Source organism: Sorex araneus, chromosome X (genome assembly GCF_027595985.1).
Source record: "Sorex araneus isolate mSorAra2 chromosome X, mSorAra2.pri, whole genome shotgun sequence".
NCBI lineage: Eukaryota > Metazoa > Chordata > Mammalia > Eulipotyphla > Soricidae > Sorex > Sorex araneus.
The window spans coordinates 225,279,754-225,301,341 of NC_073313.1; the positions used below are offsets into that span (position 1 = coordinate 225,279,754).

A 21,588-nucleotide genomic window follows, 5' to 3' on the forward strand; every position below is an offset into this window, starting at 1 on the left:
GTGTGTGCTTAGCTTCTATTTTCAGTGCATCATGGTCCAAGAAGATGGTTGATAAAATTTCTATCTTGCTGATTCTGTTGAGGTATGTTTTGTGACCCAGCACATGGTCTATTTTGGAGAACGTTCCGTGTGCACTGGAGAAAAATGTATATTCTTTCTTTTTGGGGTGTAAAGCCTGTGTAGGTCTATAAGCCTTCTATTTCTTCCTTCAGAGCCATTGTTTCCTTTATGAGTTTTGTTCTTCTTGATCTATCCAGAGGTGATAAGGCGGTGTTGAAGTCTCCAACTACTATTGTGGTGCTAGTGATGGTCGCTCATTAGGTGCGTATACGTTTAAGAGTGATTTCTTCCTGTTGTACATATCCCTTGATGAATAGAAAATGACTGTCAGCGTCCCTTCTAATCTTTTTCAGCCTGAAATCTATGTTGTTAGATATTAGTATGGCCACCCCAGCTTTTTTGAGGGAGTTGTTTGCTTGTAGGATTGTTTTCCATCCTTTGACTTTGAGTCTGTGTTTGCTCTGACTGTTCAGGTGTGTTTCTTGTAGGCAGCAGAAAGTTGGATTTAGTTTCCGAATCCATTTTGCTACTCTGTGTCTCCTGATTGGTGCATTTAGACCATTGACATTGAGAGAGATTATTGCCATGGCATTATGTGCCATCTTCCTGTAGGGTTTGTTGTTCTTGTTAGGGTTTTTCTTTGTCTTACAGCAGCCCCTTTATACCTTCTTTTAAGTGGTTTTGAGTCTATGAAGTTCCTGAGTTGTTATTTATCTGAGAAATAGTATATAGTTCCTTCGAGTTTAAGTGAGAGTTTAGCCAGATAAAGTAATCTTGGTGAGATGTTCATTTCGTTGAGCTTTCTCACTATATCCCACCATTGTCTTCGGGCTTGGAGGGTTTCCTCTGATAGGTCTGCTGTAAATCTAAGGGGTACTCCTTTGTATGTGATTTCCTTCTTAGACCTTGCTACTTGCAGTATTGTGTCTCTATCCGCAGCATCCATCATTGTAACTATGATATGCCTTGGAGTTTTTTTTGTTGGGGTCCCTTTTAGCTGGCACCCTTCAGGCTCCTTGGATCTGGATGCCCGCATTCTCTAGGTATGGGAATTTCTTCGCAATGATGTCTTTAACTGTGTTTTTTTTCCATTGGGATTAGTTCCCTGTGCATCTGATACTCGAATTATTCTTATGTTGTTCCTTTTGTGGTCATCCCCTAGGACTCTGATTTGTCCTAGAGCCATTTTGAAGTCTTTTGCCATTATTTTTTGTTGTCTGTAAGCTTTGTGCAGCTCATCTTCAATCTCACTGATTCTGTCTTCTGCTGCAGTCATTCTACTGTTGAGGGCTACTACTGAGCTTTTTACTTCATCTACCGATTCCTTTAATTGTGTCACTTCTGTTCGTAGCTTTTAAATTTCTGCTCTCATTTCTTCTTGTATTTTCTTGGTGGCCCTTTCCAAGGCTGTGTTCATATCATCCCTTAATTTATTGGTTGTTCGTCCCATGGCTATGTTCATATCCTCCCTTAGTTTATTGGTTGTCCATTCCATGGTTGCTTTGAGTTCTTCGACCATCTTCACAATTACTTCTCTGCATTCTTTATCTGAGAGGAGGTTGTATTTGTGGGTGACCTGCATTGGGGCTTCTGGAATCTCTTCAATTTCTCTTTGTGTTGGGTTTTTTCGATGTTTCTTCATGTTGTTATGGAATGATAGAGATGAAACCTTCCGATTCTCTATCACTATTCCCTCTTGCTACAGGAGGGGATTTTAAGTGAGCTAAATCGATGACAGTATTCTTTTCCCCCTTTGAGAATAGTTCCTTACATTACTGCGCTCTTCCTAGTTTATGTAGGGCTTCTAGTCAAGGCTTGAGGCTATGATCTCTTTATGAGGGCTTTGTGTACCTTCTTGTATTCCTGACACTTTTTCTGTAATTAGGATGCGTTAATGGCTTATTGGTATATAGTGATTGAGATGGCCAGGTTGTTCTTAGAATAAATAGGTCATACAGATTGTGACCTAAGTGCGCAGTATAGGAAAGGGGGAAAATTAACTGTGGCTGCGTTAGGAGCCGCTGCTCCGGAAAAAGGCCACGCCCCCTGACATAGAGGACACTCCCCCACCAGCCAACGAGCAGGACCCCAGGATTACCTGGGTTGGGAGAATTACCTTGGGGAGGGGAGTTGGCTAGAACAGGGCGCGAAGAGGCAGGCGCGGGAGGACAGGACCCCCAGCCCTGGCAGTCCCCCAGGCTGGGCTGAGCCAGCGTGAGAGTTCTTTCAGAGGGGCGGGAAGAGGAGAGGGCGATCTGGAGTCCAAGTCACCTGGTGGAGGGGAGTGTTTGGCTAGAATGGCGCGGAGAGGCAGGCGGGGGGAGACATTAAGGAATTTTGAAATAGAATTAATAGGGCATTCAGAAAGAGAAATATTATCCTTCCAGTCTTGAAAATGAGTTATGAGTATTTTGATGGCAAAGTTAAACATTTTCCTTATTTTATTTTCAAGAGTGAACTTTGAGGTATTAAGATGCTTTGGGGAACTCAATAACCCCAATACTTTTCTTGCCTCAAAAGAAATAAAAAACAATGTTTTTAGAGATAAAAAATAATCACAAAACAAATCTTTTTGATATAGAGACTCTTGTTCCTAATTCACTTTGGAAGCAAAGATCAAAAGGCTTTCTAAGTGATATTGAGGATAGGCTAATGGCAAACTAAATATCAGATTACTCAATTTAACTCCTAATTCAAATCTAGATCTTCTTGCTCTCTGGGAATAAAAGTCTTTCATAATTTCCTCTAATCATAAAATGAATAATTCACTGTTAAAAATATTTAGAAACCACAACCAACAAATGAAAGGTATATAAAGATAATATGCATCATAGTTTTTGACATAATCTATAATTTGAGGTTAAACTATAGTCATAGGTCAAAGAACTAATTTAAAAGCTGCCATGGACATTTATGATGGCTTGGTTTTATGTTTTCATCCTGTAAACTTCAAAGGAAGGAAGCGTGATAGTGAGGAGAATAAAGAGAAGTGGAAGTGAGAAAAGTGATTTGTGCAACTTGAAGTCACTATTCTATTGAAACGGAATTTGAACAAGTGTCCACTGTTCTGAAAGAGAAAATTGTTGACTTAACTTTCTCTATTGCTCAGACTGTGACTTGGTCATCCATTAACAATGAAATCAATAGAATACTAATTGGATCATTAATTGGGCCTTTCCAAAATTAATGGAATATTAATGGAATATTTATTCCTAAGGACTGCTAGAGTTTTTTATAGAAAGAGAATTTAAGTGACGTTAACAATTTCACATGCATAAATGAAGATAAATCATTAATTTAAAGCAATAAAAAAGTGACTGTGTTTATTAAACAGGTCAATTTTTTTCAATAAAAAGTTGTAATTTTTTCCCAATTTTATTTTATTTATAGTTGGGTTTTTGATATATGGTGTTTCATCACTCATCCTGCCAGTGTCAACCTCCCTCCACCAGTATTTCCAGGCTCCTTCTCCTATCCCCCACCCCAGCCCCAGTCTATCATCGGGACAGGCACCTTTTCAGTTTGGTGCTTAGTTTGGGTCTCATGATTTCAATGTTGTTGACTCTCTGGTTTGAATATTGAGCTTTATGATTCCTTAACACTACAGATTTACATGAATCCCCTTGAATTTACCCCTGGTTGCTTCTCACCTATGTCTTCTCCCACCCTTTCCCCTTTACACTATTTCTTTCCTTCTACTACTTATACTCTGGGCACAAGGGTTTTCTAGGCATCTCCCTTTAGACCACTGGATTTCCTCTAAGTATCCTATGTTAGTAATATCATCTTAACTAATTTTTAAAGTGATTTTAGGAATATAATTCTCAGAATTTTTTGGGGGGGATATCACTTAAAAATTATATATTTAATCTGCATATAAGAAAACACCTTACATGAATTATTTCTTTCAAATAAATTTTCTACAGCTAAACATTAAATTTCAGCATTATATACTCCTTATTTTGACAATATATAATAAAATACATTTTAAACTTTTAGCTTTTTAAAAATGTTGTAAAATAACATATACTTTGAATACTGTTGTTATATGACTATATTTGTATACAATAAAGAACTTATTTCAAATAATTGCACATACACTGCATTTTGCAGACAGAATAGTTACAGGTGCATGCATTTTTAAACAGTTAAGGACATTGTGTTGCCTTCACCTTAGGTGTTTACTGAGATTATTGTCTAAAGAAATTCCTATGCTTTTTTTCTATGTAAGAAACTCCTTTAATTGTTTATTATAAGTACACTTACCACACTGTGCACAGCATGACTGGCAAAGGATTTTAAGTAAAGACATTTCACAATAGAATTAGGTGGATTTAGTTGTAATTCCAGCTTATTTCTTTCCAAATGCATGTTTCATATCATCTTATCTGCTCAGACAAAGCTTATAAACAGCATATGTTCTTTAGCATAGCACTTTTTGTACTAAGAGAAATATAGTGTTAGCTCGAATAGAAATCACCTGTCAATCCAGACTATAATTTCCTCAAACCTTTCAAATGTGTTCTAAGATACAACAGAAAACTTCAATTGACCTACTATATACTCTTCTCTCAGAGAACTAAGCATTTGATATTTCATTTTTAATTTAACTAAAATGCAATAAATCCTCATTGTAAACTTATTGTACAGCCCTTTGTCCTTGTGGTAGAACAGAAGTAAAACAATTATTGGTCATCATGTCTCAACAGTACCTCATTGTGTTCTCTTTGACCTCCATGATTAGTTCCATTTAAGGTCCTCATATTTTATTTTAATTGAATTATGCAAATATACTGTTGAAGAAACTATGCTCAGATTCAGAGCATGTGTCAGCCTAAATATCCTCTATAAAAAGTGCAGAGAAGGAAGGCTCAATTTCTAGATACAAAGCATAAACTCACAGGCTGCACTGAAGTTATAATCGTCTCTATTTAAGCTACAGCTTCAAGGAAAAGGAAGACAAATAGAAGAAAGGTCACAAGCATTTGACCAATGATAATTACACTTGTCCTTGTTAATCAAACAAAGGGCTGGGCAAAATATCCTTTAATCCTTTGCTTGCAATTTAATAATAATTTACACATATATAATTTGGTAAAATTTTAGGGTAGAAAGCAGCCCACCAAAATAATAATATCTAACTTGAATTGATTACAATATAGAAAATAAAAGATAACAGGTACTTTAAAAAAAACATTCTAGGCCAAGATAACTTAGAGATATTGCATGTAAACTTCTCCCAAAGGACACTTTCTGCCTTTTCTCCCCTGAAAAGTCCATGTTCTTTTTTGAATATGTATGTCTTTCTTTTTCTCTTTCCTAATATTTCTTTACATTTCTTTCAATGAAAACCAACTTCACTAAGATTTCAGTAAGAGCTAAAAGAAACGAACAAGTGACAAGTGGAAGAGACAGTTCAGGAGGGAAGACACTTGTCTTGCCAGTGGCTGTCTTGGCAGTGACCCAAATTTAAAATCCCTGCTCCACAAATGGTCCTCTTAGCACCATGAGCACAGAAGCAGGAATAGTCCCTGAGTTCTTCTGGATATGTCCCTAGTACCACCCTCACCCCCATCCCCAAACCCTTTTTATCAGTGGGATGTATCAAGTATAAGATCATTTTCTACCCTGAGGAAGGTGTAGCTCAGCAAAATACTCTGAGTTCAGATCTTAAAATGAAATTCTGACCTCCCTCCCTTTGTGTTTTTCCTATTGTTTTAAATTTTTTTTGTAATTATAAAATAAATACTTTAAAGCGATTAGCTTGCCTGCCATTCAGAGATTTATTCATTCCCCCCAAATTCTTCTCTTTATCTGACAAGAAAAGCTGCTAAAATGACACAGGCAAAGTGTTAAGAAATCAGGCTTTTAAGAAACATGTTGGGTTTCTCTGTAGATGTTTCCTGCTTTCACAAGCAAGTGTTTGATAGATTTTACCATGTTTTTACTTTTTGTTTCTAGTACTGCAGCTGAGTTAGAGGCAGAGCAGTCTGTTTCTTCTCTCCATTTGATAATAAAGTTTGAAAAATAAAGACAAATTAGCAAACTTGACAGTTTAATAGAACCACAATTTCTGAAGAGTTTGCATTCTATGAGGGGCAGCAGAGTAGAATCTCAAAAAACTTGTCTTCTGCCAACTAATCATTATAATTCATTATACAAATCTGAGTGAATGTTATAAAAAATTTAGACTAGATATTGAGATATTGAGAAAGACTTATAAAATGTTATTCAAAAGGAATAATTTGAAGTTTCTAGAGTATTTCAGCTATATAAACCAGGCATAAAATTTTATTTAATACAAAATTTGTTTTTAAAAACAGAGGTATTATATTTTTTGAGACTTTCAAGATAATCAACTTTTAAAAGCTGCACTCAACGTGTTTTTAGTATTTTCTAAAGACAATCAATCAGATAGCAATAGTAAGTTATATATAGTGAAAACTGCGAATCAATCTAGTCCTTATTTTTCTTTCCATAATTTATTTCCAACTGCAAAAAAGAAAATCCATAGTAACAGAGAGAATATTACAGTAAGCTGTTTTTCAAGCAGCTGTCCCAGGTTCACTTCCCAACACCACATTTGGTTCCCCAAGCATCACCATCCTTGAGCACAGAGCCAGAAGCAACAACTCAGCACAATGAGTTATAGTCCCAAAACTGAGAAACAGAAAAAAAATTCAATATTTATAGCAAAAATAACTGTTTCTCTTTCTTTGTCACTGGAAATGGTAATGAAAGTCCCATACAAATTTCATAGCTAAAGAAATGCATTCTTCAGTGGCTGACAAGCCTGTTTTGTTTGTTTAGTATTTGAATAAATCTTGTTAAGCTTTAGTCCTTGAAGTCAAGAACTGATTCTTTAAGAATCTTGTGCATTAGAGACTTACATCATCAAGATCATTTTTTTTCATTTTTAATTGTAATTGCTTATGTGTGTACGAAGATGACTTACTACTGTATTTTAACCTTCTCAGATGAACAATGTTCTTTTTTCTCTAAACTCTTGAACTCATACCAAAATATTCTTCACAATTATGTAAGCATAATTAAAAATTACCCTAATTATCTGGTCATTCAAGATGGCTTACATATAGAACTCCACAATGTAAGAGCTATTGGCTTCAGTTCTTGTTGTTGTTTTTAACTCTGTCGGGATGATTACTGGCAGTTTCAAAGGCTTTGTAAGGAAAAGAGGGCTTTCTAATCAATTTTCTCATTCTGGCATGTAGAATTACATTTTAGTCCAACACTATGCTGTTTACCCATTACATCTGAGCACTGAAAGCACTAGACACATATGTTTATTTCAAGCTTTAGCTCTGCCAACTTCATTAGGTTCATCTTATCCTACTGGCTCTTTTCCATCTAAGGAATCCATGTGAAAAAAAAAATACTGAATTGCTCAAGATCAGATTAGCAAGTAAAAATGAAACTGAATAAGTAGAGAGGAATCTGTTCCCAAATTTATGCACTCCATACCACCTGACAACAACTGAATAGCTTTTTTCCCCCACCTGAACAGTGACCATGTATTTGGTTCAATAAACATAATTTGAATAGTAGAAACCTGTATCACTGTCATCCCGCTGCTCATCTATTTGCTAGAGTGGGCACCAGTAATGTCTCCTTTGTGAGACTTGTTGTTACTGTTTTTGGCATATCAAATATGCCACAGTAGCTTGCCAGGCTCTGCCCTGTGGGCAGGATACTCTCATTATCTTGTCCAGCTCTTCTAGAGGGATGGAAGAACTGAACCTGGGTCGGCCATGTGCAAGGTGAACACCCTACCAGCTGCGCTATCGCTCTAGCCCCAGTAGTGACATGTATATAACTTCTAGTCTTAATGAGCACTGCTTTATAAAACTTGGCTCTAAATACTTTATGAAGTATTGTAAATGAATTTTATAATGTATTGCTCAAGTATATCTATATCTATATCTATACACCAGTTTATGTCAGGTCAGAAATTATTAATAAATGTTTCAAATAGGAAGAAATGTTCTGCTACCAGTGAATTACAGTGTTGATCAGATTTGTTTTGACAAAATTAGTAATTCCCATAAAACAACCAAGTCATAAGTGTTACATTTAGTGGCCCTCTTCATCTTTTATATCAAGGAGCCAGCTTGATTCATTAACTCAATTTTCATAAACTAAACTCAAATTAAACTCAAAGACACACATAAGAAAGAAAAACAAGTGTTTTTTTCTTAAAAACCTATGTTGCCCACACTTCAGTGTAATTCTTTAGTTATCTTGGAGGCTGAAAAACTCGTGTGCAAAATGTTTGGTTAGAATCATGGCCTCATAGAAAACTTCGGAAGGAACTGCTAATATCAGGACTTCCAGGAGACTTGACCAGATATTTCCCAAAAATTCTTAATCATGTCACTTTGTGTAGCTTAAAACAAGAATATTTCTATTCCTTTCTGGATTTCTTAATGCTTCTGTGAGCTATTTTTAATTTGTTTACCATGTTCCTTTAATTTATCTAAATAAATATATACTTTGTTGCTTAATTTTGGATGCTTTCTCTAATGTGATTTCAGAGTCTTATAGCTTTAAATTCTACTTGATTTTTTGTGTGTCACACTTACGAGTGTTCAGTACTTAATCCTGGCTCTGTGCTCAGGGAACAGTCCTAGTGGTGCTCAGAGATAAAACTATGGTTGGTCACATGAAAAGCAAATGACTTACTTGCTGTACTATCCCTCCTGACCCCAGATTCTACTTTAGATATGATTATTTTACTGAAGAACTGAGATGAAGCACTCAAGTACAGAAGAGCTGGTAAATGGACAAGCAGAAGAGAAATTTCCATGTTTAGATTTGAATGCACACATACTAATCACTAGACTGTAATTTCTCAGAGAGTATTTCAGGCTCCAACAAATTTTACAGCATGCATAAAGTGCCTTTTCATTTAGAAATATAGCCAAAACTATATACTCTTACTAACTAGAAATTAGTTAAGCTATTGAAAATATATTGTAAAGAACACAAATCTACTGGCAAAATGATTATGTCAATCATAGTGTGGTACATTCTATGGAGTCCCAGAGTTGTCTGCACAAATGCCTCCCTAAGTACTCTTTTAAGTTTTTGGAGAAATAAGTGTAATTTCTCATGTCAGCATACTGCACAGACCCTGGCACATATAAAGTCTCAATAAGTGTAATTTAATTTAATTTGGGGCAACTGAGCTAAAAATATGAAGGATTTGGGATGCTAAATAATAACAGCATGTCACAGAAATGTGTATAAACTCAGCATGCACACATTATTGAAGCTCATGTAGTAAGAAATTATTATCATATAAAAATAAGGACCAATTAAAGCTGTTTGCTTCTATTTTGGCTTTTAGTTGGCCATTCTGCTGTGTTGTAAGCTTATCACCAGCACACAGATTATATATTCTTCTGCTTAAAATGCTATTTGGTGGCATTTCATTTCACTCAGAGTAAATGTCAAAGTCTCACCATGGTATAAGATGTGTATAGAAGACCCTAAGCAATGTATCTGATCACTAGCAGACAAGTTTTTGTTCCTCTCCCTCTTTACTACACTATACCTAGTTTGGTCTCTTGTGATTCTTAAAATAGGATCTAGAATATTCTTCTTAGATATTCTCTTAGCTCTCTCTTCCTCACCTCTTGAAGTTTTTATTTAACTGTTACCTTCACAAAAAGTTCTTTCTATATAACCCCTATTTGGAAATTTCACCCTCTAATTAATCTTTAAAATGCAGTTCATTTATCTGTGTCTATGTGAATTATAAATGCCTTTTAGTCGGGATTACTAAGATGGATCTCCTTGAGTTTCCCCCTAAGCCCCATTAGAACTTGAAGCAATGGTTTCAAGTCTGTGGAATAATGACTTAGTGTTTCAACATTGAAGATGGCTACCCAAAAGTAAAGAAATTGAATTTTACACTTCTATTGATCATTTTCATTGTCCTATAATTAAGTTTCTCTTTGAATTAGTCCTTATGGATCTTATCTTTTCCTAAAACTCTATTTTCTGATGCCTATTCTTGATCCCAACAAGTATCAATATCCCCAAATTAGTGGAATCATTTTCTCCATTTTCTTTTCCTGTGCCTGTTTGCCAGCACCAACTGACTAATGGCTTTTACTAATGACATGATGATTAGATTTATCACCATATTCTGTCTCACCTTTGCTCAGTTCTACTTGGTGTATGGTCCTTTTTATTCTGAACTCAACTTTAAAATATGTATCATCCTGTGTTTGTCCTGAGAATAACTGCTCCTTTTCTTGCTTTCATTTCAAATATTCAACACTCTTATAATTCTTTGAGACATTGGATATCACCTTTTTTACCTTAACTTCTTCTCTTGCCAGTTATTTCTTAACAAAACCCAGGTTCTGGTTAAATATAATTCTTACTTATTCTTACTATATAGAAGATTTTAAGGAAGTACTCTTGTGTTTAACACTATAAGCAAATACCAAAAAGGCTGCTATATAAATTATAAATTACTCTGTATATTGAACCAGAATGTCAGTGGATTAGCACTTAGAGTGGGGTTCCTGGGTTTTCTTAGTGAGAATAGAAGAAATCCTGGGTCCCTAGAGAAAGAAAGGCAAAACTGTGTGTCTTTATTTTATACGCAGAGTGAAGTAGCCATAGCCCAGAGGTGAGAGCAGGTTGTATGTGAAGAAAGAGCTAAAGAAAAATGAAAATGATACTTGATAAAATCAGAGGTATAATATGGTTAGATTACTGTACTAGATGTGAAGATTTTTCTAAGACTTGTTTTTTTGTTTTGCTTTTTTTCGTTTTTTTACTCTGAGTAATACAGAAAACCATTGAGAGTTTTGAGTTGTAGAATGATACATTCTAATTTTTTCCTATAAGGAGTCATTCTGCTTGTATCAAGAAGAGATTGTAGGGAAGTAGACAACACAGGGAGGGATGTTGAGAGAATCGGATGAGAGGGAGAGAGAAAAAGAACAGGTAGAGAGAGAGGGTGAAAGAGAAGGAGCGGCAGAGGGAGAGGGAGAGGGCAAGGGAGAGGGAGAGAAACAAGGAGAGGAGACCAAAGAAGAAAAGAGAAAGAGAAGGGGGGAAAGAGAAATGGAAGGGAGACTAGGGGAAAAGACAAAGTGAAAATATGTTGGTCTGGGTATAGGTAATAGTAGTAGATATTTCTGAGTAGTATAAACTGGACATATTTTGTAGGTTATGATAGCATTTGCTGATAGAAAATATGTGAAATTTGATAAATAAAAGTTAAAGGTAACTTCAAAGTTCTTGCCATGGAGAACTTGTGAATGCTATTGAACTTTGGAATGGAAAGAATCAGGTAATTATTATAATTTCAAGTTAGGTTATTTTGCTCTAAATTAACATACAACTTATCAACATAATAAATTTTATTTTTGTGTCTAAAGATATAGGTCAAATATCAGTAACTCTAAAATTTCATATGTATTTTAGCTTAGTTTTCTGGCTTATACTGCATATATAAAACTATTAAAATAGTAATACAAAGTGGCTATCAGGGAACATTTAAATGCAAAAGCCTGACAATTTTAATCTTTGTCTATTTATATTCATCTTGGATAATTTAACTGGATGAATTAAAGATAACAAATTATTCAACTGTAAATGATTTAAAAGCAAACTTCATATTCACATCGTCAATTTTTTTCTTAGAGACTTTCATTAAATATAGCTATTCTGCAATTAATTGTCAAAATTTTCTGGCCAGTACATTTATTCCCTATCATAGTCAGAGAAAACTATTTGAGGTAAAAAATCTTACTCTACATGTAGTTTATTGAACATTTCAAGTCTTGACAGTATAATTCTATATTTGTGTTAGGAAAGGCAGCTCTTTCCTTTTTGCCTGTCTTATTTCTTGAAGTTAGTTATAGGTGAAATTGTAACCCTGACTACTACCTCATGTTAACTCGAGACAAGAAAATATGTATGAATATCATGAAGAGATTTGACCTGGAAACTTTTCATTTGCTGAAAGCTGCTCTTTGGATTTTGCCACATGAATTATGACCAAAATCTTTTAAATATTCATGTGATTCTAATTGATGTTGTAATGGTAAGAAACACACTCTTTTCACTTGACCTACTCTAAAACGACACTTTTTTAAAAAACCAAATCATTTCAATTCTCATGAGATTGAAAGGTTGATCACATATGTATTTTGCAAAGTGTTATTGAAGTGAACATAAATTTTAATGTGGATTTTTCAAACTTTAAGCAGTATAACTCATTTTATAATAAATGGAGCCCTCTATGAATCAAATAATAAAGCATTATATTTTATTATTATTAGTTTGTTGTTGTTTTAGGGCCATACCTGATGATGCTAATAGGCTTTTCCTGGATTCTTGCTTGGGAGTCATTCCTGATTGAGTGACTCAATGTTAGAGATTGAACCTGGGTTCTTGCATGCAGAACACATAGTATAATGCCCAAAACATTCTCTCCAGCCAAATATGTTAGAGAGCTGTTTTCAAACATTGGATTTAAAATTAAAAATATCAATTATTTTATTAATACTTTCTATGTGGCAGGCAGAGCAGTATCATTCCTATATATTATCTCATATAACCCTCACACCACCCTCCAAGAGGATACACTCAATCCTTCTAATTTATAAAGACAGAACTGAGGAGTATTATTACTTATTTCAGGGTTTTTGAGCCTAACCTGATAGTGCTCTCAAGTTACTCTTGGCTGTGCTCTAAACAATTGCTTCTGGTGGTGCTCAGGGAAGCATATGGGATGCTGAGGACCAAACCTCAGGTCAGTCCTATTGCAAGGTAAGTGCCTTAACTGCTGTATTGTCTCTCTGGCCCCCTAAACCGAGGAGTCATTGCAACATGGTCCAACATTCACGCAATGATATCATGTAATTACCTAGTTAAATACTGAAGGACAGTGAATTGTATGCTCCTTTTATTCAGTAAATATTTCACAATTACTCTAGTTTGTAACCACATACTACAATGCTATTGGTGTTACAGGTAGAAAATATGTTATAATACTGTGGTCTATATGAAATATATTCACATGATTGACAAAATATGTATTTCTCATATGTTTGATCTCCATCTCTGATTCTTGTCTTGCAAAGTCTTAGAATGACATGTTGAAAATAATAAAAGTGTATTTTGATACATTAACAAAGACAATTGTTGGGACGCACTTGATCAGGGAGGCTAGTTAAGAAGAAAATGAGATAAGGGATATTCAGTACTATCTCTTTGACTTCAGGTAGGAAGAGAGGGATGGAAGAGTTGAATCAACTTCCAATGACAAGTGGATTATTAGTTGAGCCTATGTAATGAAGTCTCCATAAACAATAAGGAGGAGGAGGCTTTGACAACTGTCCAGGTGGATGAGCATGGGGCATGAGAAGGAAGGAGAATGCCCTGACTTGAATATATAAAAAAGCTTTGATTTTATTTCTCATACCTACCTCTCTCCTACCTCTAAGCAGCTCTTCTATTTGACTATTCATTTTTGTCTTTTAGCATCCTTTTTGTAATGAACCAGTGATCTTTTGAGTAAATGGGTTCATATGTTCTGTGCGCTATTTTGACAGATTATTGAAAGTGAGGAAAGTGATTTGCTAGTGAAAAGAACATATGATAATATGAATTTGGGAAATGCATCTGTACTACGAAGAGACTGTTGTAGAAACCTGAATCTGTAGCCAGTGGGACAAAAATCTCAGTGAACAACCTGGGCCAAATTGGGGCTTGAAAATGATGCTTTCCAAAGTAGAGGGTGGTCTTGAAAATCTAAACCCTTTTTTCTATGGAGCTACAGCTATGTCTGGATGGATTATGTCAGATTTGGATTAAATTCTTGGGATACCCTGCTAGTGTCTAAAAATTGTCGGTGTGGAGAAACCACATTCTTCCGGAAACTGGGTCCAGAACAAAGGATGAATATAACATGTGTTGTCAGATACATACGTAAAAAACATAAAAGGAAACCCAAGTTTTGTATCCTTAATTGTATTGCTTCCATTGTTTTAGCAATAACTTCCTCTAATATTTTCTAACATATTTCAATTTCAGGATACTTTAGAGAAGTGCCACTCAACTGGAGACCATATACCTATATATCCCAGGATATTCCAAGGAGGCAATTACATAAATGGGGGCCATAGCACATGACTAGTGGACCAGCTGGTAGGACAGAGGGAAACGGGAAGGTACAAGATCTGAAGGGGTCCATGGTCAGAAGATGTCTGAGAAATCCCATTTTAGTGAATGCTGATAAGTTCCAAGAAACATGTAGTTTAGCAAGTCACTGTGCACATTAAAACATTCCTGCTACCAACAGAAATAGACAAAAGAGAAAATATGTTTGAATGACAAGTTATACATGGATAACTTCAATTATACATATGTTCTATACACAGTAACTTTATTTCAAGCACTTTATCCCAAGAAACTAAGATTAGTATAAAGATTAAACAACATGGGTGAAAGTTAGAGTGAAAAAGTAGATTTTGAAATTTCTAGGAACATGAGTTAGTATAAAAGAGTGCTAGGTAGTCCTCAAAAATGACATTTGAGAGGCTGGAGCAATAGTACAGAGGGTAGGGTGTTTGCCTTGCACTTGGTCGACCCGAGTTTAATTCCCAGCATCCCATATGGTCCTCTGAGAACCTTCAGGGGTGATTCCTGAGTGCAGAGCCAGGAGTAACCCCTGTGCATTGCCAGGTGTGACCCCCCAAAAAAAACATTTGAGAAATATGTATTGACTTAGAAATAAGATAATAAACTATTACTAGGGAAAATACTGGGGAAAATAATACAGAAACTATATCTCTTTGTGGGGTTATGAGTGTATTTTAGTATGTCTGAGGGTTATTTTTGGTAATGGAGATAATTTTATTCTTTAGAATTTTTTTGTTTCCCATTAGTTTGTATAATAAGCATATAATTTAATAATAAAATCAGAAAGCTATTTTAGACAAAACATTTTATTTTTATTTCTGAACCACTTTCATTGTATGGTTTATATAATTTTCAAAAGAGGTCTATAATTTATTATTTTTGTTAATGTTATTAACTTGCTGAATAAAATCATCTTCTTAAAATATCCTTATATGATGTACTCAACTATGAGAATTTCATTCAAGACAAACTAATAACATCAAGAAAGCTAATATCTTCTTGAAGAGAAAAAAATACTTAGTCCTCTTTTTTATCCCCACATCAGATGGGTAATGTGTCAAATGCATAACAGATCTTAAGGGAGACACATGTTACACAAATGTGTGAACACCCCCAATCATCATGCTTATAAACCAGAAAAGGATACGATTTTTTTTTATTTCAACTAGATTATATAGGAAATTATCTGCTATATTTTACTAGATGCTTCTATTTTAAGATTTTTAACTCTGAGGAAAACTAGCAACTTTTAAATTTGATACTTTCCCTATTTTTATTTTTTATTCAGATAAAATAGTTTGTCCAAACAAAATAAAAATTTTAGTGGTTTGAAGATTGTATACACATTCATAAAATTTTCATTCTGTGCTTGCAAGACTTTGTTCTTGTTATTTTCCCAAATACACTGCTTCAAGTGACTGCTCTACATATGAATGCACAGTGTAGTTAAGATATGCTGTAAAATATTGTATTGAGTAATGCATGCTGTAATAAGACTAAGCATTTTTCTATCCTAAAAAACTTGCAGCAATTTATCATTATTTTTGAAATTTTATGACAAATTAAGAAATCATTGATTGCATTCATCTTCTGTTTGTCTTATACGTCTCTCAAATTCAGCACAATAAATACTATGTAACTTTTTCTTCAGAAAATAACTAAAATATATATTTATGTTTAATAATGTCTTACTGAGTATCTGTTATAAGATGCATTCATTTTTTCGCTGTTGTTCTGAAGTTGACTAAAAATTAATGGTTAGGCATTTATCCATTGTATTTAATCAATTATCCAAACTATTTCAAACAAATCCAGTCTTAAAATTAATTTTTCTAGTAGAAGATAAACTGACCAACTTTACAAAAAGGTTACTAGTCTAGTAAGCTCAATATTGGTACCTTTGATCAAAAATAACTTAGATATAACAAAAATTTCAACAAACCAAAACTATTTTGTGATTTACCATAAAAATAATTTGATTTGCCTGCCATATTTACTTGGTCTGTCAATATAGTCCACTTTCTGAAAAGCAGTATAATCAATATCCTTATTTATACTCATTCATTTTTGTAATAAAAATTAGTGTTAGATAATTTCATATCACTTTTTAGACTAAAAGATTTTTTTAGGATTTTGTGTTACATCTTTTATCTTTCATATCTTTTTGCTTTTTGATTTTTGGGTCATACTGGTACTGCTCAGGTCATACTCCTGAAATTGTGCTCAGGGAGCACTCTTGGCCATCTCTGGGAACTGAACTGTGATAACTCTAAACTATTAAGAATTAAACTAATATATATTTCAAAAGGTTTCTCAATGAAAAGAATTCATGCAGATTGCAAGTGAGACTATAAAGTGCTGAGCTGCTGCTAAAGTTTTATTATACTCAAAATATTAAATATAATTTCATATTGATAGCTCCATTCTATTATCTTTTCCTTAGCAAAAATAAAACTAAGCACTCAAACATATTTGTGTGCTCAGATTCACTGCTTGCAAAATTACTCTAAAAATTGAAAGGTAGGAAAAATTAAAGTGTCCATCATCTATGAATGATTACTTGATGAATTGTGATAACATAATGTGATATTTTACATAAAGATGAACTATTACAAAAAAAAAGAGTGGGGATAGAGAGATAGTACAGCAGATAGGATACTTTTCTTTCCTGTGACTAAACTGGGTTTGAGTCCCCACATCCCATATGGTCCCCCTGAGCACCAGCAGGAATAATTTCTGAGTGCATAGCCAGTAGTAACCCTGGAGCACCACCTGGTGTGTTCCCAAAAAAGAAAAACAAACAGAAGAAATCCAACCAAAAAAAAAAAATACCAGTAAAGTTCTGGTGCATTGTACAAAGAGCATCAACCCTTTAAATATCTGCAAAATAAGGAAATTCTGACATGAAAAGTGTTGTATGATTCCACTTATATTAAATACGTAGAATACACAAATTTATATGACAAAAAATAGATTAGAGTTATCTAGGAAGCAGCCACTGTTAACAGGTAGAGATTCTTTTTTGGTCTCACTAAAAATTTTGGAAATTAAAAAGTGTTAATAGATGCACAATATTGCAAGTGGAATAAATGTGCCTGATTTGTACACTTAACATGACAAGTTTTGTTACTTAGAATTTATATTTATATTTAGCAGTATATGATAGTCATGTACAATAAATAATTAGTATCAGAGTCCATGTACTATGAATCCTAGAGAATGCTTTTTAAAAAATCAATAGAAGCATATATAGCGGGTTCTTACGCAGGTTAAATTTCTGCAGATCCCTTTCTGACATATTGATTCATTGTTGGTTGCCATATTTTATCAATTTACCATCCCTTCAGGGTATTTTTCCTTTGTACATTGATCATTGCATTTATTTCTAACCACTTTTACTTGGCCAGCATATGTTAAATAGATAAACAATAATAAATGGTTGATTATTGAAGATGCCTCTGAAATTTGTAAACATTTTTTTTATATCTGTACCTCTATTATAGATAATTAAGAGGGGAAGAAGTGAATAGCTTCAAGACAGATTTTGAGTTCTAGAATCTGGCAATCTGATGACCATGTAAGGTGGGGAGGTAGGAAGAATAAAAATCATGTCTTCTATTCTCTGGTTTAAAAAGTTGATTTGGAGTGAAAATACTGGAAAAAACAGGTTTTGAGTGTATAGCTATGTGTAGGAAGATAGACCATTAGTTTATTTTGTATGTGTTAAGTTGTAGGTACTTTTATAGCACTTTGCAATATGTGTAATGGCAATGTTGTGTAGGCAGTTATATTTTCCAAGCCTGAACCTTAGAGAATTTTACACTAGAAATATAAATTACGATGCTATTAGCATATAGATCATAATTAAAGTCATAAGCACAGGTGATATGACTTAGGGGAGAAATTTAGAATAAGAAATTGAAATAGAAGGAAAGAGGAGAAAAACGGAGAAGAAAATCTGCTACTCTTCATTGAGGAGCTCCATAGACAGCTCCTGGCTCCTTTTTTTATTTTTTAATTTTTTGATCATTGATCACTGCCAAAGTTCAAACCCAGGCCTTACACATTCAAGGAAAATGATATATTGGTAAGCTATAAAGCGGTTCATTGAGGAACTCTAGTTTTATAGAGGGGGATCACGCCCAGCAGTTCTTAGGACTTATTCCTGGGTCTGAACTCAGGGATCACTCCTGATGGGGCATGAGGGACCATATGGAATACTGGGGATCACATTTAAGTTGGCCACAGGTAATGCAAGTGTTCTATGGCTGAATTATCACTCTGACGTAGGAATTCTATTATTTCATGTATGAATGATGAAAAACATCAGAATTTCATATATAAGGGGAAATGAGGTCAGACAGGTCCTGGGAGTTGAAGGAATTGAGGGTTTTTGATGATTAAGAGGTGGGAGAAATCACTTCCTTTTAAGCAGTAAAACTGGGAACTAGACTAGGTACAATGCATCTCACAATCTAGAGATTACTGTTAATTTTTTGAAGATCTGTTTATATGTCAAAATAAACAGAAATAAGAAATAAGAAATCTAACTGAGGAAGGTTGAGTGATGAGTAGAGATTAAAGAAGTAGAGTTGGCAGTGGAGTTCATTCTAAACAAGAGAAGAAAAGGGATTTCGAACCTAGAGGTAAGAGGAGAGTTTTGCTTTGAGTAGATAACTTTCACCTTTAGGGAGAGTCGGGACAACCCAAGCAGTGTTTGGGCACTTGCCATGCCAATTCCAGTCATACCTAGCTAATCAGGCAAGTGGTTCATTACGAGGACGTAAGAATGCCATGTTGCTTGGTCATGTGATGCCAAGGACCACCAGGACCACTCTGACAGTGCACTGGGGTCACCAGGACCTAACGCAGAGGTGCTCAGTGGTGGGGGCATGCAGTACTAGGGATTGCACTAACGTCTGGTGCACACAAAGCATGTGTGCAGAATCCATGTGTAATCTTCCAAGTCTACTCTTTTGTTCAAACAACTTCTCCTTCCCTGGCCGACATTTCCTCTCTATTAGGACACAATGCACTTGTACAGTGTTTACTATTTGCTAATTTGTTACGAGCAACACATTTTAAGATTCCTTTATGATTTGTATGTTAAAGATTATGAATGTCTTCAATTTCAGCTTTGTAATCTCCTCAGTGATAGTCTAATCAAAATGGAGGGTTTTGTAACCAAGAATATTAGGCTAGAGATTATTTCCCAGAATATTAGACTAGAGATTATTTCCCAATAGATCTATGTACCAAGAACGCCTCTGATCTTCAACTACTTAGAGTGGGTACCAGTTTCTCAACAAGCTTCTCTGAGAATTGTGCTTTTAACAGGCAACCCACCTTTGTGCTGAAAATTTCAGGAATTATAGAACTACACCACAGTAAGTACTTTAAGAGAATCAAAAATTTCAATACAAAAAATCACGATGTCTTAAAGGGACAAAGCAAGAGAAAAATGAAACAAAATGTCTTTTCTTTTTCTACAACTCTGAAGAGCTCTATTCTGAAAAGCATGTATTCAGAAATGCCTCCATATGAGGAGATGCAAGTAAACAGTGCAGAGACACTTACACAGTTTAATTACATAAGTTGTTTTAGGAACTAAGAATTTTTCAGCACACCTAAACATGAAACTGTTTACAGCTTTTATAAAAATTATAACAATTTACTTGCTTAAAGAGATACATTTCCCTGAAGACTAGATTTCTTTATAGCATAGTTTCCAAGTGTTTATGAAGCAAACATTATCTAGACAGGAGTTGTTGGAATATAAAAACAGCATATTTTTTTTTTCCTTCCCAGTTTTTATAACCATTTATTCTAATGACTATTTTCTGAAAATAATCCAAGCACATCATTTAAAACATACCGATTTTTATATGATGTGGAAGATTATTTAGGAAATAGAGGCATTTATATAACAAAGAGAAAATAAATTTCTATAAAAGTTTATGAGTATAAAGACATAATAAGGATGCAACATAAAATGTAATATTACAGAACATTTGTGACTCATTTTGATGGTAGCAAATACTAACTCTGGACTTCAACTAAGCAAAATGTTATCCCTTCAGAAGAACTATTATTTTGAAGCTAGAGACATAACCAAGGGTCAAGAAGAATGGCTTACCCCTGCATAATATGAGTAGACTAGTTCCATTGTGGGCCTGGCTGGGTAAAGCCTCAATGGGAAGTAATTCCTGGTTCCTGTGTGCTTATTTGGGGAGGCCCCCACACCAAAACCCAAAACTCACAAAAGTGATATTTACTAACATCTCTGTATTAAGTAGTTGCACCTAATTGCTTTTATATTTGAAAAATCATTTCTTTGTATTATGTATTCCACCAAACGATTAAATTTGTATTGTAATCTAAATTTAAATTTGTTTTATACCAAGAAGTTCAAAATATAATAAAATTTGAGTACATCTTTGTGTAAGACAGCAATACTAGTGAGAAAATATAGTTCTTGGGGACAGGGACTAACAATTTGCTTAACTCAACTTCCTAAGGTTAGTGTTTCCCAATCACCAAAAATTAACTTCCAATAGAATATTGCTCTATTCAGATTTGTGTTTCATCTCTTGTTAAAATTGAAGATTAATACCTTGTAATAGAAATTTAGGTGGAGGCCCCAGAGTGGACTAGTTAAATGCATTTTGAAATATGTAAATTGCACTTGCACTTCTATCCAGATCTGAAAAGTGCCTCAGGATTGTGGTTTAGCTCACAAAATATATCCACTTCCGACTGATGTGGGAAAGGAAATCTCACGGTTTGCTCTGACTTTGACAGTCTCACCAGCATCTATAGCAGATAAACATTACTTGTGATCAGAGAGTGTCAGTTGTTCTCAAAAAAATCACAGCAGTTTAAGTTGCACATATAGATCTTGTTTGCCTTCTGATTTTAGGACAAACTAATTAAGCATCATTATTAAGCCTGTAGGTGAAGCTCTTTTTTCGTGTTTAGGGTGAGGAGGCTCCCAAGTGGTGTTCAAGGGGTTCAGAGCTACTTCTGGTGATACTTGGCCACCAGTGTTGCAGTTCAATACAAAGACCACATATGTAATACTACTCAGGTCCTAGAGCGCTGGCTAACACCATGTTACATCTATAGTGTTCAAGAACTTCAAGAGCAATCCCCAGAGATACCTGGGAAACCAGGAGATGCCAGGCATCAAAACTGGGAGAGATGGATGTTTTTATTTATTTTTTATTTTTTTTAAAAAAAACATTATTGAATCACCGTACAGTTACAAATTTACAAACTTTTGTGCTTGTGTTTCAGTCATACAATGGTCAAGTGCTCATCCCTCCACTGGTGCCCATT

At 34.6% G+C, this 21,588-nt stretch overlaps 1 protein-coding gene and 1 non-coding gene across 2 annotated transcripts in view; both read right to left on the reverse strand.

The window, feature by feature from the left end:
• The window catches only part of TMEFF2 (transmembrane protein with EGF like and two follistatin like domains 2), a 278,329-nt gene that overhangs the window by 181,900 nt on the left and 74,841 nt on the right, over positions 1-21,588 (reverse strand). The window lies entirely within an intron of this gene.
• On the reverse strand, positions 15,290-15,395 carry LOC129400226 (small nucleolar RNA U13). The gene has a single exon (XR_008627541.1). It is a non-coding gene; the product is annotated as a small nucleolar RNA U13 (small nucleolar RNA).